Consider the following 6000-nt stretch of genomic DNA (forward strand, 5'->3'; position numbering starts at 1 on the left):
CCACCTCTGCGGGGCGGAAAACACCAGAGAGAAAAGTGCTCTCCGGCAGGCTGAAATCTGCCGGGGAAATTCCCTTCCGGAGGGGGAAATCGACGCCATCGTCACCGTCATCGAGCTGGACATCATTGGGATCATCATCACCATCATCTCCATCATCATCACCGCCATCTCCACCGCTGCACCTCGTCACCGCTGTAACAATTAGGGTTGGATCTTGATTGTTTGATAGGGGAAACTCTCCCGGTATTGATTTCTACTTGTTATTGATGCTATTGAGTGAAACCATTGAACCAAGATTTATGTTCAGATTGTTATTCATCATCATATCACCTCTGATCATGTTCCATATGATGTCTCATGAGTAGTTCGTTTAGTTCTTGAGGACATGGGTGAAGTCTAAATGTTAGTAGTGAATTATGTTGGGTAATATTCAATGGTTTGATATTTAAGTTGTGGTGTTATTCTTCTAGTGGTGTCATGTGAACGTCGACTACATGATACTTCACCTTTATGGGCCTAGGGGAATACATCTTGTACTCGTTTGCCAATTGCGGGGTTGCCGGAGTGACAGAAACCTAAACCCCCGTTGGTATATCGATGCAGGAGGGATAGCAGGATCTCAGAGTTTAAGGCTGTGGTTAGATTTATCTTAATTACTTTCTTGTAGTTGCGGATGCTTGCAAGAGGTATAATCACAAGTATGTATTAGTCCTAGGAAGGGCGGTGCATTAGCATAGGTTCACCCACACAACACTTATCAAAACAATGAAGATTAATCAGCTATATGAAGCGAAAGCACTAGACTAAATTCCCGTTTGTCCTCAAGAACGTTTGGTCATTATAAGTAAACAAACCGGCTTGTCCTTTGTGCTAAAAAGGATTGGGCCACTCGCTGCAATTATTTCTCTCGAATTTTACTTACTCGTACTTTATTTATCTGCTATATCAAAACCCCCTGAATACTTGTCTGTGAGCATTTACAGTGAATCCTTCATCGAAACTGCTTGTCAACACCTTCTGCTCCTCGTTGGGTTCGACACTCTTATTTATCGAAAATACTACGATACACCCCCTATACTTGTGGGTCATCAAGACTATTTTTCGGCGCCGTTGCCGGGAGTGAAGCATTATTGGTAAGTGGAATTGGTAAGGGAAACTTTTACCGTTTGTGCTGATTTTATTTCTCGTCGCTATAATTCATTATGGAGAGATCTTCTCTTGAATTTTTATTTGGAAAATATACTACTACTGCAAAGGTAGTGGATGAGGCGTCAGGTGAGAAAGAGGTTCCATACAAAATACCTATGAAAATTATTGAACGTGTTGTGGATAACCGCTATGAAGAGGATGGAACTGTCCATCCTGGAGATCATTTATCGTTCTTACATGAATTATGCGGTTTATTCAAGTGTGTAGGTATTGCTATGGATGAAGTTAGGAAGAAACTATTCTCTATATCGCTGTCTGGTAAAGCGGCGCATTGGTATAAATTATTGAAGAATGGGGATTCTCTTGATTGGAATGATATTGTGCCTCTATTCTATTCTAAATTCTATCCTCCAAGTGAAATTCACAAAGACCGGAACCGCATATATAATTTTTGGCCTCATGATGGAGAGAGTATTGCCCAAGCATGGGGGAGATTGAAGTCTTTAATGCTCAAATGCCCCATTCATGAGCTTCCTGGTAATATTATCATTGATAATTTCTATGCAAGACTTTCTTTTCAAGATAAGACCTTGCTGGATACTTCTTGTTCTGGATCATTTACACGCAACAAAGAGGAGTTTAAAAGGGACCTTATTGATCGGATTCAGGAGAATACTGAAGGATGGGAGAACGACAAAGGTAGAGAGTCAGGTATAAGCTATGATTATAAATGCATTGAAGTTTTTATGGATACTGATAAATTTCGTAATATGAGTGCTACTTATGGTCTTGATTCTCAAGTCGTTGCAAATCTTTATAAAGCTTTTGCCTCTCATTTTGAATTGCCTAGGAAGAATTTTGATAAGTATCATGAACCGTATAAAGATAAAATTGATTCATCTATAAATAAATGTGTTGTAATTGAAACTGTTGATCATGTTCTTCCTGAAGCTTATATTGAAAAAACTCCTTTCCCTGCTAAAATGAAGGAGTATTCTATTATAAATAGTGCGGTTAATAAAAGTGCAAAGAAACCTATAGAACCTGAAGAGCAAATAAATGTTGAACCTGCTATTGCAATAGTTAAAGATCTTGTGATTGAAAATGTGGAAGATGGTCATATTATTTTCTGTGAAGATGCTTCTAATATTGTTTCGCATCCTAATAAGTCTAGGAAAACTAGTGTTCCCATGCTCTCTGTAAGAATTGGTGATCATTGTTATTATGGTTTATGCGATATTGGTGCAAGTATTAGTGCTATTCCTTATGAGCTTTACACGGAGATCATGCATGAAATTGGTTCTTGTGAACTTGAAGATATTGATGTGGTTATTCGGCTAGCTAATAGCGAAACTATCTCTCCAATTGGTATTGTTTGAGATGTGGAAGTTCTATGTGGTAAGATTAAATATCATGCTAACTTTTTGGTACTTGGTTCTGCTGCTAGTAAATCTTGTCCTATTATTTTTGGTAGACCTTTTCTAAATACTTGTGGAGCTGTTATAGATTGCAAGAAAGAGAAAATTGTGACTAAATTTGCTGGTGAATCTTATGAGTTTAATTTCTCCAAATTTGCCAAAACTCCTTATAAAGCTGATTTGCCTAATAATGATTTTAGAGTTGAACAGTGTGCATCTATTGCTCTTGCTCCTAATAATCCTTTGCAGCAACATTTGGAGAATAGTGAGAGTGAAGTTTTTAGGGAAGAAAGGAATGAGCTTGATGAAATTTTCCTTCGTCAACCTATTCTTAAGCATGATTTGCCGGTTGAATATCTAGGTACAACACCACCACCAAAGGAAGATCCTGTTTTTGATTTAAAACCATTGCCTGATAATCTTAAATATTCTCATATTGATGATAATAAAATATATCATGTTATTATTAGTTCTAAGCTTTCAGAGTTCGAGGAAGAAAGGTTATTGGAAATATTGAAGAAACACCGAGGAGCTATTGGCTACACTCTTGATGACTTGAAGGGGATTTCTCCCTCTATTTGCCAACATGCCATTAATATGGAAGATGATGCAAAGCCTGTTGTTGAACATCAGCGTCGTCTAATTCCTAAGATGAAGGATGTGGTAAGAAATGAGGTATTAAAACTTCTTGAAGCTGGTATTATATATCCTATTGCTGATAGTAGATGGGTTAGTCCTGTGCATTGTGTTCCTAAGAAAGGAGGAATGACTGTTGTGCCTAATGATAATGATGAGCTCATACCTCAAAGAGTAGTTGTAGGGTATAGAATGTGCATTGATTATTGAAAAGTTAATAAAGTTACTGAGAAGGATCATTACCCTTTGCCTTTTATTGATCAAATGTTAGAAAGATTATCTAAAAATACTCATTTTTGCTTTCTTGATGGTTATTCTGGGTTTTCACAAATTGCTGTTAAAACTAAGGATCAAGAGAAAACCACTTTCACTTGTCCCTATGGAACTTATGCTTATAGACGCATGCCTTTTGGTTTATGTAATGCTCCTGCTACTTTTCAAAGATGCATGTCTGCTATTTTTCATGGCTTTTGACCACGGCAGATGCTACGGGGTAGCACATGAGAGGTGTAGAGCAAGGCGGCGTTGGAGATTCCGGGAACGAGATTGGCACACGATGTACCCAGGTTCACGTCCCCTCGGTGGAGGATCGCTACGTCCTGCTAGAAATCTACTATGATCATAGTGTCGCCAGCGTTAGGCGACTTGCTTGGTGGTAGCCGCCGGAGGCGGAGGGGGAGATTGTATCTAAGGAGAGATTACATGTATGATGAGATGCCCCTCTGTGGGGTGCCCCTGGTGGCTTTATATAGGCAGCCACCTAGGGTTTACAGGTATAAGGCCTCTTGGGCTTGCTACGCTTCCTTCATGGGCCTGCATGGTCCAGTCGCTCCTAGGCTTCTGTCGCCAGGGCGCTTCGTCCAGTCGCCCGCCGACTGGAGCTGTCCTGGGCTGTCTTCAACTGGCGAGTGAGCTGGGTGATGGGCCCCCTAGGGCGTATCCCCATCAGTAGTCCCCGAGCGCGTCGTGGATTCGGCGCGGGCTTGAGGCAGGGCGCAAAGAGGCTTGGCGATGGGTCGAGGTGAATCGGCGACGGGCTCCTGAAACAGAGGAAACAATCGTGAAACAGGAGGCAGTCGAAACGAGCCAGTCGGCGTAGGGCCAATCGGCGTGAACCAGTCGACGTGAACCAGTCGGCGAGAGCCAGTCGGTGTAAGAGCCAGTCGGCGTGGGCTAGTCGGTGAGAGCCGGTCGGCGAGTGGCGTTGTCGGAGGAGCACCGAGTCCCCGAGCGTGGCGGATGGCGAGCTCGGGTGATCGGCGAGCAGCGCTGCCTGGAGCGCGCCGTGTCCCCGAGCGTGGACAGTGGCGAGGACGGTCGACCGGCGAGGGGCGATGTCGAAGGCGCGCCGAGTCCCCGAGCGTGGCGAGTGGCGAGGTCGGGCGACCGGCGAGGGGCGCTGTCAAGAGAGCGCCAAGTCCCCGAGCGATGCCGGAGCGATGTTGTTGTCGAAGTTGCCGAATGGCAGCGGGGGAGGCCAAGTCGAAGTAGAGCCCTCCCGAGTTGCTGATGACGAACTTGGTGAAGTTTTTATAGAGGTGCTATATGCTTTTAGGTAGCGGATATGAGCACCGTGAAGGCGCCGCCCAGTTTTTATAGAGGTGCTATATGCTTTTTGGTCACCGCTGTTATTGTTTGATGTAGACGTGATGGATATAATAGGCTGCGGCCAAGGGCAAGCGTCGATGTCGAACCCTCGGACGCAGCAGTCACAACTTGTTGGCGAGATATCATTGCGCTGGATATGCACTCAGTATATCTAGTGGATGCAGTCCCCGAGGCTCGAGGCGGCTTCGATGAAGGCGGCTTGAGTCTTCTTTTCCTTGATATCTCGGTGTGTCATCCAAGCGAAGTGAGTCCGCGAGTGCGGCGAGAGCGAATCTCGGAGAGCAGCGACTGGTGAATCCCCGAGCGTGGCGAGGGCGAGCTGCGGAGGCCGATGATGACGAGCCCGGGAGACTGGCGACCGGCGATGATGAGCCCGGGAGACTGGCGTCCGGCGAGTCTCCGAGCGTGGCAATGACGAGCCCGGGAGACCGGTGATGACGAGGTCGGGCGATCGGCGAGTAGCGCTGTCTGTAGCGCGCCGAGTCCCCGAGCATGGCGAGTGGCGAGCCGCGGAGGCTAGCGAGTGGCGAGCCGTGGAGGCTGGCGACTGGCGAGTCCTGGAGACAATCGTCCGGCCAGTCCCCGAGCGTGGCGAAGGTGCAGGCGATGCTGATGGCAAGGATGGCGAGTAGGTCGCCACTGCTGGTGTTGTTCCTGCGGAAAGAAAATAAAACAATTGTTTTGTATGGGCCAATGCTAGGGCCTTGAATTTGTAAAAATTTAATGAGCAGTGTTGCTGTGGCGACTAAATAATTTTATGCATGTCGCTGTGTTTCCCAGTCGCTTGGGCGATCCCGATGAAGGCTACCGCTTGACTGTTTTCCTTGCTGAGCTGGGCGTCCCCAGTCGTAGTACGTAGTCATTTAGCGCGAGTAGCAGCCTCATGGGTGGCGTTTATTTGACGCTGTTTTTTATAGCGTGCCTCTCGTCGTGGCCCGTGGGGCCAGTCGCGTGGCGACTCCAAAGGGGTTCTTGATTTGGCGTGTTTTCCTTGGCGAGCCGCGGGTCCGTTTTGCGGGGTCCCTAGTCGAAGTACTTAGCCGTTCAAGTCACCTTCCTAAGGTAGAGGAGGGCGATTTGTTTGCCTAATGATTGCGGAGGCGAGTCGCATCTCGTGGCCCGGGAGGCCAGTCGCTTAGCGACCCCAAGGAGGGCTCCGTACTCGGCGTTTTTCCTGGACGCGTTGGGC

This window comes from Lolium perenne, chromosome 7 (assembly GCF_019359855.2).
Source record: "Lolium perenne isolate Kyuss_39 chromosome 7, Kyuss_2.0, whole genome shotgun sequence".
In the NCBI taxonomy this organism is placed as follows: Eukaryota; Viridiplantae; Streptophyta; class Magnoliopsida; order Poales; family Poaceae; genus Lolium; species Lolium perenne.